The sequence below is a fragment of the Antechinus flavipes genome, chromosome 2, assembly GCF_016432865.1.
Source record: "Antechinus flavipes isolate AdamAnt ecotype Samford, QLD, Australia chromosome 2, AdamAnt_v2, whole genome shotgun sequence".
Classification (NCBI taxonomy): Eukaryota; Metazoa; Chordata; class Mammalia; order Dasyuromorphia; family Dasyuridae; genus Antechinus; species Antechinus flavipes.
The window spans coordinates 133,606,071-133,624,614 of record NC_067399.1 but is presented as its reverse complement, the minus strand read 5'-3'; positions in this window follow the sequence as shown (position 1 = coordinate 133,624,614).

Here is an 18,544-nt window from a genome sequence, read left to right as displayed (position 1 = left end):
GAATATCTTTCTTCTTGGTTAATATGATCATGCTTATGGCCTTCAAATTAGTTTTCTTTCTCTTGGAATCTTGAGTGTCAGTCTTATATTCCCCTACCTCATTTTTTGACACTCCCTTTTGAGTAGTGTTCTTCTGAGGACTAAAATTCAAAATCATCTAAGCCCCTTCCTATGCTGGGCAATTGAAACTTCACCAGTTTCTGTCTCTGCCATGAGTGACTGCTGAGGAGAAAGAACGAGGCAGATGTAGGCTCTCCTTTCTTTATTAATTGCAGTTAAATCTCCTCCCTGATTCCATGGACTCTTGTTGTTCTGGATGCTATTTGCCCCTAGAATTTCCATTTTTGTGAAGCAGGGGGAATGATCTCTCTAGGCATCAAATTCCTGTCTATTTTACCATGGAGTGTTCCATGACCAAACACATGTCCTCCCTATTCCCTCTGCTCCCTGACTATATATTCCATTTTATTACAGACTGCTGCCACATCATTTCCCACTGTGCTAGATACCACGAAAAAGAGACAGGAGGATAGAATTGATCTGTGTTGCAAGTCTGTAAGTTGACTAGAGCACACTTGTTGGAGACTGGGGAATGGTGCTTTAGTGAACCTGTTAGAGGTCAGGAATTAGCCTTTTCTACAGTGCCCTAGACTGTGGAGATAGCTGGAATTATTCTATCTCTTTAACATAATTTCTATTTTGCAGAGTTTTCACAGGCTGTGAGAAAAGAAAATGTCTACTTCTATCTTGTTGATCATGTGCCTCAGAAGCCTTTGTTCTTCACAACAATCCTATGAAGTAGAAGCTATCATTAACCCCATTTTCAGGTGAGGGAACTGAGGCAGAGAGAGGCAAAGGGTCTTATTCAGTGTCACATATCTAGTTAGAATCTTCTGTAATATTTTAACTCTGATTTCTTTCTGCTCTAAGTCTATCTACCACATCACCTATCTCAGAAAAAGAAAGTCCACAGGGAATTACTTTAGTGAGAGGAACAACCAGTAAGAATATCAAGATTAGAGCACATAACCATTTTTCCTCTTTCCCTTCATGATGCTGATTTGGGGAGCACAGCCAATATTGATGCTTATCTTTAACAGTTTTGTTATAGCCAATGGTTTGTTGAGTGTTGTAATATCTTGGCAGGCTCTTTTGATGCCAGAAAAAAAAAAAAAAAAAAAAAAAACCTTGAAAAAATACTTTTTTCTGGTAAATTTCTTAGGAGGTCTGATAATGAGACCTTCATTACTAATCACTGAAAAGGAAGAGATCATACAAAATCAGGGTTTGAAAGGGAAATAGTTTGAATGCATCATTTTATGTTATAATGAGAGGAGACATTTACAATAAACTTTAAAGTTTGCAAAGCTCTTTACATAGATTATCTCATCTGATTCCCCCAATATCCCTGGGGGATAAGTATCATATGCATGATTATTCCCATTTTCTTTTTGGATCAGACTTCTGATTTCATCAGTAAAAGATGCTCCTGGGGAGGAAGATGCTCTATCAATGCTAATTAGCAATTTTCCTTAGAGAGAAATTCTAAAAGACTAAGTGACTTGTCCAGAATCATACAATCATTATGTGTCTGAAGTGAAACTTAAATCCATAGGCTCCTAATTCCAAAGCCAGCTCTCTATCTAATATTCTATGGTGTCTCTAACATATCTTTCACAGAGCAGCTAGATTCAGATCTATCTCAGATACTGAATAGTTATGTGATCCTAGCCAAGTGATTTAATCTCTCTCAGCCTCAGTCTCCTCATCTGCAAAATTAGGATAATAATTATAATAATAATAATAAAATCTACTTTGCAAGGTTATTATTAGGCTCAATGAGAAAACATATATAAAGTGTTTTACAAATGTTAATATGCCTCTTGCCATCATCTGTCAAGTAACTTGACACAAAATATACTGTACACTTACACACACACACAAGCACAAACATACATATGTAGTTTCTCCGAAGAGTCTCCAGGCTATACAGGATTGCTCAATATTGTCATCTGACTGAAATAAAGATAGGCTGCCTTCTTTGCAGTGTTAGCTCTAGCTATTTTGTTGGTTTCTGACATGGAAAAAGAACAAATCTTCTCTTTTATAACCACATCATTGTGAATCATTTCTTTGGATTCAACAAGTAGAGTCAACATGTATTTATTAAATATCTACTAATGTTCCACTGAGTGGAAAATGGAAATCTAGGTCTCAGTTTCTTTCCTTTAAATCAACTCAACAACAAACAGCCTTGGAGCTTTGCCAGAATATTTGATTTTAAGTCAGAAGACCTGGCTTCATGTTATAACTCTGTTCATGACTGTCGTTATGGGCTTAGTCAAAGGCTTTAACATCTTGGAGCTTCCACTTCCTCTTTCATAAAATGAAGAAATAAGACTAGAAGCCTTTCCAGATAAAAATTCCAGTAATAAATCCTGTGATCATGAGAGAGATAACTGTACTGTGACTAGGGTTAAAGTCAAAAGATTTAGATTCAAATATTAGTTATTCTACTTTTTAATCAGATTTCTTGATATGGGGATCAGAATAATGTTGGCATTCTCTATTTCACAGGATTGTGATAGGTCTCAAATTGGTTAGTAGAAGCAAAGCATTTTGTAGTCCATAAAATAAAGTATATTCATAAAAGTTATTGTTTTTATTATTGTATTTCCAACAATGGTCTCTTCAGTTATATATGTCATTTTACATATGAGGTGTGTGAAATTGTATAAGTGTAGAATTTATTAAAAATGAATCACATTTAAAATGAATTGGAAGAAATCCCTATCCAAAGGGGAGCTTCTTAATCTTTTTATGTCAGGACCTCCCTGGCAGTCAGTCTGATAAAATCTGTGAACCCTCTCAGAACAATGTTTTAAATGCATTAGATTTATAGGATTAAAAAGAAACCAATTGTTTTAAAATCCAGATATAATTAAAAACAAACAAAAACAAAAACAAACAAAAAACAAGTTGATGGACTCCAGATTAAGAGCCTCTGAACAAGAGATCCTTTCATCTGTTAATATATACATTTTGTAATATGGTATATAGAAAAGATAGTACAGCAGAATAATATGAAATTTAAGTGACTTTGTAGTCAGAAGATCAGGGCTAGAATATTGGCTCTCCTACTATGAGTTGAGTTTTGCTCTAAAGCATCAATGGTCTGACTATAAAGAAGCAACTGACTTGATGATTTCCAAGGTCCTCTTCCAATTATAAAAACCTATGATAAAAATCTATTATCTATATTTCTATCTATCTTATATGTGTGTATATATTCTCAAATCTGTTTAAAATAAACTATATTTTATGAAGTATTGTTTCCCATACAGTCTTTCTTAAGATTTCTTAGGTCAAGAGGAAATAAGGAAGGGAGGGAGAGAGGGTAGAAAAGAGAAGGAAAAAAGGAGGAAGGGAAGGAAGTAGAGAGAGGAAGGAATGAGGAAAAAGGAAGAGGGAAAGGGAAAGAGGAAAGGAAGGATGAAGGGGAAAGAAAGAGGGAAGGAAGAAGGGAAAAGAAAGAAGGACGGAAAGGAGATTTTGAAGAAGTAAGAAAAAGGCAGGGAGGGAGAGAGAAAGGAAAGAAGGAAAGAAAGGAAGGAGGGAGAATTCAATGGTATGGAAATATCAAAGAGCAAATGAATGGTGCAAAAGCAAAATCCATTAATATATTTTAAATAAATAAGTATAAAAATAAAAAGCAAATAAATGAAATGTCGTATTATTCTTTTTTTAATTCTCTAAATCCTTATATAGCCCTTGACTAATTGTCTTCTCCCTCTCAACCTCTTGAAAATCAAAAGAAGAAAAAAAAAGATTCTTTTCCCTCAGTCTATTCCTAAAACAGTAATTCTTGACATTTATATTATATTTATATTATTGTCTAAGACTACATAGGAAATAAGTAATAAATCTACAATTTGAATCCAGAGTCTAACACATGTTAATGAAATCAATATGTATAGAGGGTACTGGGAAAGTATGATCTAGCCAATAAACAAATTGGGAACTTTTGGAGCCAAGTAGAAAAAAATCAAGTTTACTTTAATTCTAAATGCTACCTATAGGTTTTTTACATACAATTCTATATTTAATACTTGAGAGCACAAAATTCTCACCAGCATGAAAATTTTTTTCCTCAGAAACCCTTCTTATAATGGGTAAAGCAGGAAATATCATTCTAGGGAATTGCAACCTTTCACTAGCTGACCTCCATATGTCCTGTCCGGCAGGACATCCACAGTGGGTCATCGAAGGGAACCAGGGCCGAGGAGGAGCAAAAGCTCTGTAAGACAGCGGTCTGTAAAGCCTACGGCTTGGGAACGGAATCGGAGAGACAGAGAGGCAACTCAAGATTTAAGATGGTGAATGTCTCTGTTTAATGAATGAAGAGAGTTTAATTAAATAGGATTTCTGAGTGGGGGGTTACAATGAGAAGAATGTCGGACCATAGGTGTGGCGGAAATCCTAGAGTATACTGTTATCTAGATCTTGGGCGGAGATGACCGATTTCTTGGGACACACATTATCTAATCTTCAGGAATTTAGGGTGATTAGCAAACACCTAATCTTCTTAGCTCTTTGTTTCCTGCGTCCAAGGACATGGTCTCTGGCATGGGAGTGTTCAAGGACATGGTCTCTGGCATCCATACTCTGTCATTTCTAGCCCAAATACAACAAATTCAGTTGAATAAGCATTTTTTGTTATAGAATTTCTCCTTTTACATTCTACCTATAGTTGTGAATAGATTAAAAATTAAGGGTTTTGCACAGTTCTAGCTCAGAGACCACTAGCTGAGGCACAAGGCCCTTCTTTCCTGAGCTCAGATTGAGGCTTTATATAAAACTGGTTAACTAAAAGCAATAGCACAAATTGTATTTGTCATTAAAACTGTATGAAATTAGAAGTTAATGCTATGGTTTTCCTTTGTCTAACCAGTATAAGTTTAGTCAAAAAATATAGACAAATAAGACCTGAAAGGAAATAAATTACCTCACTTAAGATTTATTTTTATGTTTCCATTTTACTGATCAAAGGAATCAAAGAAAAATATCATCATCCAATCCTCTCATTTTGTAAATTGAGAAAAAGACCTACAGAAGGGGATGGTTTGCCTCAAATCACACAAAAAGTGAACTGCAGAGCTGAAACTAGAATCTAGATATCCTGACCTTCATTCTACTGTAGAAACATAGTTTTCATATCTCTTCCCAAATTACCCCAGGGTGGGGTAATGAATGATTGAATTCAAGTTTTAAAGTATTAGTAAACAAAACAAAACAAAACACTACAGAAAAAGGCAGCTCTACTCAGAATCCTCTAAGTAAATAGAGGGTCAGGTTCTCCTTTTTCTTTCTCGAATGATACTGGTGATTCCTCCATTTACCACTAAATTCAGAAAAAGCCACAGAATCAGTCATTCATCAGTTACTCATTCCCTATATTTTTATTAAAACTTCTACAATTTGGGAACATTGCTGACATCAGACTGTAATGCCGGAGAAACTGAGGCAGGAGAGAGATTAGAGAGTTTTAATATTTTTATTAATGGGAGAGTAAGATTGACTGGACAGGACTCTCGTCTCAGATTATCCAGTCAGACAGAGATAAGTATACTGGGACCAAGGAATCCATATTGGTCCCAGGGCTGGAGGACCCAAAGAATCCAGCGTCCAGCATACAGCTGCCAGATGCCATTCTCCAGCCATGAATGGAAGAACAACAACTTCTTAAATACCTTTTTGGAGACAAAGAAGAGAAAGGGAGGGAAAGTTTTTTTTATCAGGGAGGGGAAGCCATAAAACCTAAAAATTCCAGAGACAAAGAAGTAAAGATATCATGGGTTGGTCTTGGAATATTCTAAAGGAATATTGTAAATCCATAAAAGAGTCAGGAGAGCTACTCTTTTATCTTGCTAATTTACAACCCGAGAGCAAATAATCCTTAGTTTTACTGGGTCAGAGACAGAACAGTTAAGGAAACTGAGACAGGGAAACTGAGTCAGGACAGTTAAAGAAAACTGTGGCATAACAAGACAATCCAGAATCATTCTAGAAACAGAAAATGTCAAACATGAGAAGAAACAAAAGGTTTAGAGCAGACATAGTTCCCACCCCTCGTGGAGTTTATAGTCTCCATGTCATGAACTCATAGAATTAGGAGGTGCCTTTGAGATCAGCTTGCTTAATCCTATAATTTTGCAGTTGAGAAAAAGGGGGCTTAGCAAGGTGACATTTGTTTAAAGTCACCTCCATAGGAAGTAGCAGAGAATTTGAACCATGAACTCCTGATTCCCCATTATAAAGCTCTTTCTGCTAACTCCCAGCTGGCTCTCATCTGCATATATTCACATATTATGTTATCTTATCTTATTTCATTCGATTGTTGGCAGGGGCTACCACATGGTAGTTTCACTAGGCTGTATTAGCAGCCAGCTGGAACATTTCACCCGGGGTAGTTTTGTATAAAACAGCAGGCTTTTCAACCATAGTAGAAAATCATGGAGGATAATCTATAACAATCATATATAACAACAGACCCTGACAGGTGGGGGAAGTTGGTGTGGGAAAACAAACAAACAAACTCTGTCAGAATGATAGACTTAAAATATATGCCTGTTTGTTTTCCATCAAACAGATTTGTTTGCTACTCATTTGGAAACGTTGCTTTCTTTACTGACTTAGACAAAAAAGATTCTGAAAGAGGAAAATAACAAATAAATAGATGAACCGCCCCACACCTGTTCTAGAGAAAAACCACCCCCAGTGAACATAGACTCTGAGGGACAGGCCAATGTCAAGGACAGCTGTGAGCTGGAGCACTATAACTCTATGCAGGGCTGAAATGAAAGGAGGAAAGGGAGCTACTTATCTTATTTTTTTCCCTCAGGTGTTTCCTGTAGAGCTGCCAGATCATTCCATGGTGATTTATCATCTGCACTTCGAGAGGAAATTTAATATTTGGTTTAGGAAAATGGCATGAAATTAAGGGATTCTGAGAAATGCCTGGCCTCTTGGGAGGATGACATATTTGAGAGGCAGCTCTGAGTCTCCTTGATTTCTTAAACGACATAGATTTACTAGAACTATAGGACAGGGTTGGGAAGCAACAAGTTTAACCCCTTATTGTTATGCCACAGTTTTCTTTAACTGTCCTGACTCAGTTTCCCTGTCTCAGTTTCCTTAACTGTTCTGTCTCTGACCCAGTAAAACTAAGGATTATTCGCTCTCGGGTTATAAATTAGCAAGATAAAAGAGTAGATCTCCTGACTCTTTTAGGGATTTGCAATATTCCTTTAGAATATTCCAAGATCAACCCATGATATCTTTACTTCTTTGTCTCTGGAATTTTTAGGTTTTATGGCTTCCCCTCCCTGATAAAAACTTTCCCTCCCTTTCTCTTCTTTGTCTCCAAAAAGGTATTTAAGAAGTTGGGTTTCCTCCATTCATGGCTGGAGAATGGCATCTGGCAGCTGTATGCTGGACGCTGGATTCTTTGGGTCCTCCAGCCCTGGGACCAATATGGATTTCTTGGTCCCAGTATACTTATCTCTGTCTGACTGGATAATCTGAGATGAGAGTCCTGTCCAGTCAATCTTACTCTCCCATTAATAAAATATTAAAAACTCTCTAATCTCTCTCCTGCCTCAGTTTCTCCGGCATTACATTATTTTTACAGGTTAGGAAACTGAAACCCAAGCAGGTTATATGGCATTCAAGGTCACATCAATCCTTAAGCATTAGTACAACTTTACACTGTTCCTTCAGGACTTCTATAAGACAATGTAGGTTGTCTGCAGGAGGACTGGGATTTCTCCTTCTAAATCCAAAGCTCAATCTCTCGACCCCTTTTTCCCTCCCCATCTCTCCCTTTAAGTAAAGATATATTCATATATACATACACATGCACATGGATACATATATACACACACATACATATATCTATTATATGATAATATAATAAAAATATATTAAATATTATAATTTATATTAATTATTATATATTAATTATAATATATATTATATATATATATATAATATACACATGAACATTCATAGACATTTTTGTAGGACCATATTGTGCTTGTTTGTCCTGATTCTCTGAAGTAACATTATCCTTCATAAATGCAAGGCTTTCCATATTTTTCTAAAACCATCACCTCATCACTTCCTATGCTTCAGCAATATTTCAACCTTATACTATCTAGTTCTCTTAAATAGTCTAAAACCATATTGATTGATGTGGCTGGTATGTAGTATAGTTTCCCTCTTTTTCTTTTTTGATTAAATCTATTTTAACTTTAACTTTGTCTGAAATCACTGATTAACAGTCCTATTTTTTCCTTCTAATTTCTACCCTTGATCATTGTTACTATATTTGTGCCTATCTCTTATTTCCTACTGATTCCTCTGCTTTACTTCTCTCTCCCTTGCCTTGTTATCATGTAATCAAACACACACCCTTAATAGATCCCTCTCTTATCTTCTTCCATCTTTTCACCCTTCCTTACCTTTTTATCCCATTCCAGTTAAAGTAAAACTTTATCCCATTCCTTTTAATCTACATACCCATCTATACCCCTCTTATTACCTCCCCCTCTTGTTCTTTTTTATAAATTTAGAATGTATTGTTCCCTCTTTAACCCAGTCCAGATGTGAGTAGGATTCCACAACTACCAGCCCTCTTCCCTCATCTGACTCCTCTGTGTCAGTTCTTGCTCTCATCTCTCATTCATATAACATAATTACTCTTTTACCTTTTCCTATATGGTTTTGCTCTTTGGGATTACATCATATTCAGCTCTACCCCAATCTTTCTTTTCCACTTCCCAATTATTAATGACAATCTTAGACATATGGTTTATATAAAGTTAGTCTTTGATATTTACCATATATTTGTCTTGGATCTTTTTATTATATTATCTCTTAAGTTCAGGTCTTTTTGTAACAAAATCATAAAAGTCTGGCAATTTATTGAATATACTTTTTTTTTTTTTAATTCAGGATTATGCTCAACTTCGCTAGGGAGGATATTATTGGCCACAACCCTAGTTCTTTTACTCTTCAATATATAGCATTCCAAGTCCTGTGACCTGTAGCCTCTAGTAGGTCTTATGTAATTCTAATTGTAGCTCATTGATTTTTTTTTTCTTGTTGCTTGTAAAATTTTCTCTTTGATCTGAGAGTTTTAGAATTTGGCAATGATGTCCTTGTAGGTTTTCCTCAGAGAAAAATTTTAAAGTAGTGATTAGTGGATTTTTTTCTACTTCAAATTTCCCCTCTTTTTTTTTTTTTTAACTCTTCAGAACTATTTTCTTAATTATTTTTGTTTTATTTTATCAATATTCTTTTTTATTGTATCTTTCAATTATTCAATTATTCTTAAGCTTTCTTTTCTTGATCTGTTCTCCATATCTGATGTTTTTCTTATGAGGTTATCTCACATCATCGTCTATTTTTTTTAATCCTTTACATTTTGTTTTATTATTTCTTAATCTCTTATAATGGGGCTACTTTCCCCTTGCAAAATTTTAGTTTTCAAAAAGTCATTTTCTTCCTTTGGACTCTGGATTTCCTTTTCTAGTTGGTTGATTTTATTTTCATAATCTTGTTTTTCTTGGATTGTTTTGTTTTTTTTTTCTAGTTTTTCCTCATTCTTTCTGATTAGATTTTTAAAGTCTATTAAAAGTTATTTTATGAACTTTTTGGTCAAGTGACCATTTGATATTGCTCTTTGGAGTATAAGAAGCATTTTTATATTCCATATCCTCCTCTGAATATGAACCTTGGCCTATTATTTGTAATTCTCTGTGGTTGGATTCTTTCTCCTTTGCCTGCTCATTTTTTTAAAAATAAGAATTTGTTAATATAATCACCCCTGGGGTGATAGGAATGGTAACTCTAACCTGAGGTTCTCTTTCAGTTCTTTCTTCTATTCCAAATCCTGAAACCAAGAATTCCACCCTCTGCTAAGTCCCCACAAATATAGCAGCATCCCTACTACTTCTGCAACCACCAGGCATGTTCTGATTCCTTCTTTCCCATTGCTACATCTCAACAACACATCTGGGCCTGGTTATTCTTTATCAGCAGAGTTTCTTTCAATCTTCCCAGACTCCCAACATCTCATGTCTGCGAAGTGAAAGTTCCTGTGGCTAAAGGCTATCTCCTACTCCAGCCAGCCTCAGGGCTCACTCATTTGCTGTTTCAGTGGAACTCACTTGAAATATTTATACTTCACAGAGACCAAAACTTCATCTTGGTGTCTTTCTTCAGATCTTTTCTGATTGTCCCTACCCCAACTCCCATTTATTTTTACTACTCTATCTTCTCCTTAAGGCGCAACTTTTATCTTGTGGGGGAAATCTGGAGGGCTTGGAATTTTCTGACCTCCTATACCATTTTCCCAGAATCCTCTTTCTAGGAAAAGAATTTATGAATAAAAAAAAGAGACAGCACTGTAAGATGTAAAATGGATAATTTTATTACATTAAATTATAATGTTTTGTACAAATAAACAATATAGCCTAGGTTAAAAGGAAAGCAGAAAGTTGAGAGCAAAATTTTATAAACAGTTTCTCAGATAAAGGTCTCATCTGAAACATATAGAGTACTTGATCAAATTTATAAGAGTGTGAGTTAATCACCAATTGATAAATGGTCAAAAAATATGACAAAAAAACAGGTGTTTTTTGATGAAATCAAAGCTATATAAAGTCATATGAAAAAGTACTAAATCATTATTGATTTAGATGCAAATTAAGTGCAAATTAAAACAACTTTGAGATATCTCACTTATCAGATAGACTAAAATGATAAGATAAATGAAAAAATGTTGGAGGGGATGTAGAAAAATTGGTACATTAATAGATTGTTGGTAGAATTGATCCAGCTATTTTGGGGAGTAATCTGGAATTATGCCCAAATAAATATAAAACTGCAGGTAACCTTTGCCCCAGAAATTCACTTTTAGGTCTGGTTCCCAAGCTGACCAGGAAAAAAGGAAAAGAACCTCTATATTCTCAATATTGATAGGAGCTCTTTTTGTGGTGGCAAAGAACTGGAAAGTGAGAGGATATAATTCAATTGGGGAATGGTTAAACAAATTGTGGTATATGATTGTGATGGAATACTGCTGTGCAGTAAGAAATGATGAGCAAGTTGATTTTGGAAGAAACATCGAGAGACTTGCATGAAATATTGACAAGTAAAATGAGCAGACTCAAGAAAGGATTGATAAATTGAAGGAGACCTTATATGATTATAGATATAGATATATGTACATATATTCACACATCGTATACACATATAATACCTATACATATTCAAATCATGGCCTTCTTTAGTATAGGGGAGGAAGAAGGGAAGGCAGTTCAAAACTAACAATCTAACCAAAACATTAATTTAATTTAAAAAAAAGCAAATTTAATTTATGTTCTAAGGAAATTTCACTGCTATGAGAAGATAAAATGGAAAGGACATAAGCAGTGCAGTCAAATTACTCAGTTCAAATCCTACCTCTAATCTGACTATCTATATCAGAACTTAAACTTTTCCCATTCCCTACTCCTTTTTACCCAAAAAATGTTTATGTGACCTCAAGTATACAAGTATATAAAATATGTATGCAAATCAAACATTTGCTGATAACAAATCACAATTTCTCATCCCCCACATTCAGTTACAAGATTCCACATGGGGTCATATACTAGTTTAAGCTGGGTAATATGTTTAACCTTCATGAGCTTCAATTCTTTTTTCATCATAAAGTGAGAGTGTTCAATCAGGGGTCCTCAAACTACAGCCCACGGGCCAGATGCGGCAACTGAGGACGATTATCCCCCTCACCCAGGGCTATGAAGTTTTTTTATTTAAAGGCCCACAAAACAAAGTTTTTGTTTTTACTATAGTCCTGCACTCCAACAGTCTGAGGGATAGTAAACTGGCCCCCTATTTAAAAAGTTTGAGGATCCCTGAATGGTCTCTTAAATTTAGATCTAGTCCTGTAATCTTAAAGGCTGAAACAAAAATTAAAAATAGGCTAAAAGTTGTGAATTGCTTTCACTCTATAGTCATTGGAGAACAAACTTACAAGATGGATGATGGGTCCAACATAGTATATACAAGTGATACCTCAGAGGAATGCTTCTATGGCTCTTTTTACTATTTTGGAGACTAAAAATTCTGCAAGAAAGGAATTATTGAGCTCTTTTGAGGGCACCTCTATGGGGACTAGAAAAGAACCCCATAATATTGGTTCTTACTAAATGTTGATGACTTTATACATAGTAAGTGTGGTTTATTCTGTCCTAGAGTATAGGTGATCAGAGAAGGCTCTGTCCCGACCCTACCAAATAGCTATATCACTATTCTTCAGACAGATCAGACCCTTTATAACTTCATTTATGGCTTTCTTGGTAAAAATCCTGGAATGGTTTGTCAATTACTTTTCCGACTCATTTTAGAGATGAGAAAACTAAGGCAAAATGGATTAAGTGACTTGCCCAGGATCATACAGCTAAAAAGTAAATGTCTGTAGCCAGATTTGAACTAGAAAGGGAAGTTTTCCTGAGTCTAGGCCTGGAAATATATCCATTGTGCTACTTAATGGCTATCAGGATGAAAATTGGAAATTTAGCACAACTGTTTGGGGAGATGGCATGAAGAGGGGCCCTTCTGCTCATTTCTCTGGCTCGCTCCCAAAACCTTCATTTTAAGTTTTTACTTCATCTACATAAACTAGATTAAGCACCTTACCTTATTTTTTTGTCCTTTGTTCTTGAGATGCCGTGACATGCAGGGGAATTGGATTTAAGGAAGGGAGGCTGGACAAGGTCACCTGCCTTACTTCCCCTCCAGAGCCACCTGAGTTCAGACCTAAATCAGGACGACTTGGAGATGGCCTGGATTCAGTGGGAGACCCCGGCCTTTTTCAGTGAAAGTCTTCAATAAATCTCAGTCTGACTGAGGGCACCCATTCAGTGATTAAGACTAGGTAACCACTGGGGCAAAAAATCTCCTCTTTCACCTAGGCCCAAAAAACCTTCTAAATAAATAAACGCGCTTTTGCACCCAGAACCCTCCCAAGGTATCTTGGGGGTTTCAGGCTAGATTTCTTTCTTCAGGACTAGGTCTTAAACAACACCAATCTGATTCTAGTTGAACACCAACAGGTCCTAGGCCCCGCCCCAGTTGGTCCTTGTTTGAGTCCTGATTGACTCAGATTGACTGGAACCAGCCACCAGAAATCCTGAGGGTCTTCCCCTCCCAGACTTTATAAATCTTGGGGATCCCCACTGGGCATTTTGGTTTTGCAGCCAGTAGAGGGCACCAGAGCTACAGAGGTTTGTTGTATGTTTTAAGGTCTCTACACAACTAAGCTTTAAGGACATCTAAATGGTTATATTCTAAATAGATACTATTTTAGGTCAGTTGTTAAGACTTATAGATAAATATTCTGGTTCTTTGTTGTTACCTTTGCCCATTCCCCCATTTTAGATGACAGCTATCATTTAAATGAGAATTTTCAGAATCTAATGTTAGATGAGAAGGGAAGATAAATATAATTTTTAAATTAGACAGAAAGATTCTTATTTTTAATTGTGAAAAATAGGACGATAAGATTTAGAACTTTATTAGACATCGAGACTGAGGCCATAAAAAGTGATTTTGTGCAAGGTCACTTAGATGATAAGTGGTAACACCAAAGTTTGAGAGAAAGCCTTTTGATTTCAAATTCAGTTCTATTTTAATTACACAAAAGTAACAGAGATTATTTTTCAGCAAAGATCCAAATGAAAATTTTAGAAAACATTTGTTACGTACCTACTGTGTGCAAGGACCTGGGACAGAAACCCATCAAGAATATAAAAATGCCATAAGGCAGGAGTTAGGATTTTCTACTCTGGAAAGAAAGAGATTGTCAAATAATTAAGTGAATGTTTTGATAAATATTTTCATAGATTGAGGCTAGATGTTTAATACTATGCCAGTGTTTAATGAGATCTAATGATTATTTTAGAAAAATGTCAACACACCCACTTGGGTATCCACAGAGCATTAGTCCCTCAAGTCCATACTCTTCAAAAACTCATTCCAAATGAATCATTGGCACTGATCACCAGTCTAGCCTGTACAAATTATCTTTTAGGTATTTATTTTGGAAAGAAAATCAATCCAGTTATTTTGACCACAAATTAGGTTGTACTATTTAAGATAAATGATGGCTAAGTACAAGGAGCTAACTTCTGTTACTGGCTAGAAAAAAATTAGTGGCATATCTGTATGTGCACCAATCCTGTACTTTAAAAAAAATAATTATATTTTATTTACTGCATTTTGTTTTTTCATCACTTTAATAATAATAGAATGGCCAGTGAGGGCCAGTCCTGGAAGCATACATAGATATTCTCTGCCTGTTTTCAATAAAACCATATGGAAACTTTGGGGAATCATTTTTTGAACATGGGTGATTCAGGGGCTGGTAGCATGTAATGATGAAAAGTCTTTTAATTGGCTACAAAGCCAGAAGAAATAGTCATTCACTGATCCAGACCTTAGAGAAAACACACAAAAAAAGACAACTCGTTCATCTCTCACACTCTTTTTCTTGTGAGAATTTGTAAAGTTAAGATTGCTTTAAGCTAGTACTGAGAATCAGGTAGGAGAAGATCCTCAAAACTATCTTGTACTCAATCGCTGTGACTGCAAGCACACATGACCTCCTCGATCTCTATATTCTTTCCTTATAGAAGATCAACATGTATTCCAAAATAGATATGTCCAATCAGCAATCTAGTGACTTTTGGAGAGCCAAAGACCTACATGGAAACTGGAGTCACTAAACAAAGAGCCCTGGAACCAGGGGTCAGAAAATAACCAGGCAATGACCTTTTGAGAACTGCAAGGTCTAGAGATATTGAAAAGTGGGCAAATGATTAGTTCATCTTTTTTTTTAATGTTCATGATATCTTTATTTTGGAAGAAAACCAATGATATCACAATAGATGTCTTCACTTTTGCTTGAATTGGGTTTGAGTGATAAATATTTGTCTGTCTTTGTTGTTTTGTTGTTTTGTTTGTTTTTATGATTAGTCCATCTTAATAGCAGACAAGGCTTTTAAGTGGGAGGCTTAACAATCAATTGATCTGCTTCTCAGCTCAGGAACCATCTGAGGTGCCATGACATGTCCAACTAACCGCTTATAAGCAGAGCTGCCATGCTAGCTCAGCTGAATAGCAGAGTAACTTATCCATCACTAATATCATAGCATTAAATAGACTTTATGAGGGTTCCACAAAAGGACAAAAGACTTTACATTCTTTTGGAAGAGTAGCCCAGAAAGACTATTACAATGTCCTTTCTACATATATCCTTCCCACTCACTCCAATCCCCAGTAAGTAATCATGTGTAACAAAAATTAAAATATAGAAAAAGAAAATAAAGCTGATTAACAGAACTGACCAACTCTGTTGTTTGACTATATACACAATGGTTCACATCTGTGCACTCCAACTCTGAAAGAAAAAAAAAAAAAGGAGGTTAATTTTCTCATTTTTTTATTCATTATAATTACATGGTGTTCAAATTGTTTTAAAGTGTTATTGTTTTTCTTTCCATTCACTTGTTTTAGCTATTTAGGCATATTGTTTTCCTGTTTCTGCTTACCTCACTCCCCATTTGTTCATATTAGTTTCCCCATGTTCCTCTCAATTCTTCATATTTATTGTTTCTTATGGTGCCATAATATTCCATTACATTCATGCATCATAATTTTCATAGCCAGACCCCAATCAATGACATGTATTTCATTTCTAGTTCTTTGTGACCACAAAATGCATCATGATAAATGCATGGCTATATGTGGAAATTTTCTTTCTATCTTCAGTCTTCTTAGGGCATGAGCCTAAGCACTGAGATCTCTCAAAGGATAGAAACATTTAATCCTTTTATTAGCTCAATTTCAAATTGCTTTCTCAAAAATTAGAGCAATTCATAGCTCCAGCAACAGAATTCACACATACTTTCCAACCTTGTCCTATCTATTGTCGTCTCTGCCAATTTGTTGAATGTGAAGCTAACCTTCAGACATATTTTGATTCACATTACTATTATTAGAGTTTGGAGAAATTTTTTCATATAGTTATCTATAGTTTACATTTCTTATTTTTATATCCTTTTACTACTATAGTCATATAGGGTTTTTAAACCAATCTTTTAAACAACAGTCTTTTCCCAGTGATTCTGTACAATTTCTAGTCATGAAAACTTAGAGATGACAAAAATAAAGATGAGCTCTGCCCAAAGGTTAATGGATAGTTCCACAGTGGGGAAGAAAAATTCACAACAGATCACCGAGCATGAGCAAAACCTCTTATAAGAAGTATAAATGTAGTAGATGGGGAACTAGAATTGGAGCCAACAGGATCTGGGATCAAATTCTAACTCAGACATTTACTAATTAACCTTTCTGTGCCTTTAGTTCTTTTGTCCACAAAATTCAGAAGTGGGAAAACCTCTCTAGCTTCTTCTAGCAAGAAACCTATGAAGCAGTGATAGTCAGCTTACATATCACAATGATCTGTCCTAGGACATAAAATTCTTGTGTAAGATGTAAGGACATGGAAGGATATCGACATACAGTAACTGGAATTTAGTTTAAAAGAAGAGGATGACAATAATGCAAGCTCTGATGTATTCTCTAAAGCATGAAGAAGCCCATCATCAGCTTTGCAACAGGGAGATAAGTACTCCAGACACAGCCACTCTTGAAGACCATCTCTCAAATTATAGTAGAAGGAGAGATCATACTATTGTGCGAAAGATTGTTGGAATACCAAAATACAGAAATACAATATTAGAATAAAAGCTTTCTCCACGCTCTTGTGAATTTTATGCACTGTATCATAACTATCATTATCATACATAAAGTCATTTATTGCTATTGCTCAAGCTCAGAAAAGTACTTACTGGCCCAGTATATTTTGTTTGGTTTTGTTCAAGTTAAGTAAAGAACTGCCTTAATCACAAGCCAAAGTTTTATAAAGAATCAAAATTAATTTGTCAATCATTTACTAAGTATCTACTATGTCTAAGGGATTGCTCTGGTCAGAGAATAGGGTTAAGATGAAGACACTGTGGTACTTATCCTAAAATATACTCTAATTGGGCAAACAATACATATACCCAAATAATGAAGATATATGGTAGAAACTGCTACATGCTATATAAAGGAAGTGTTTTTGTTATTCAGTCCTGTCTGACTCTTTGTGGTCTCATTTGAGGTTTTCTTGGCAAAGACACCGGAGTAGTTGGCTCTTTCCCCATCCAGCTCATTTTACATATGAGAAAACAGAATCCTGGAGTCACACAGCTAGTCAATATATGTGCAATCAGATTTGAACTCAGGAAGACGGTCTTCCAGCACTCTATTCCCTGCTCTATCTCATGATCCTACAAAATATGTAACAGTCATACAAATGATAATTGTAGGAGACTTCAGATGGAGGTTTTATACATGGGGATCCTTATGATGAAGCATTAAAGAATCTGCAATGCAGTGAATTAAAACTCTTATCATAAGAACTGCTATCAACTATTAAGCTGAACAAATATTTTTTAAGAGCCAACTAGATACAATGCTCTATGCTGATCTAAGAGAGATTCATAGATTTTTTAAAAGTCAGAACCTCTGCTCTCAAAATACTTAGTATTTACCTCTTAGCCACAAAGTCTCTGTAGAATTTCAGGAAATTCAAGGAAGGCTCTTTGCTTGAGTTTTCTTATTTATAAAATGCAGGAATGGCCTCTGAGGTCTCTTGAAGCTCTTAATGCACAAACCAAGTCTAGGAAATTGTAGTACAATCTTGTCCTCTTTTCCTGATGGCAGACAAATAAGGTACAAATGTAAAGTTCGTTTTCCTTGACAACTCCTGACCTGTATTCAGTGACTTGAAAACACTGATAGCAGCATCCTAGAGAGCCCGTATCTGCATTGCTATATCGTGTGTGCCTTTCTAAGAAGGGGTATTGAATTCATTAGTGTTCATGATTTTCAGAAAATAAGTGACTTTTTATGCTTTCTATCCCTTATTTTTATGTGGAGCATGAGGAAAGAAAAGCTGGGTTTGTGAATCAACCCAAATAGGACTTAGTTTTGAATCTCTGCTACTGGAAAAACTCACTCTTTTTTGGCCCACAATATTTCTTTGAGCTCTGCTGTTATGACCTTGGCATAATGGAATGGATTCTACATAGCAGCAAACATTTGTGCTTGGATACTGTTTGCCGCATCTATTGCAAGCATATAATTGACAAGCATATAAATAATACATAATAACAAGAACACAATACATAATAATGTTAAAAATTAAAACTAGTGCATCTACCCAGTGATGGTAAGCTCTTTATTCCGCTAAACTTCAGACGCCCCCAGACACAAAATTATTCAGAATCTAGGAATTCTAGCAAATGCAGTTTTATCCCTCCTGGAATGGGCAAAGGAGCATAACAAAACAGTTCCCACAAAATGG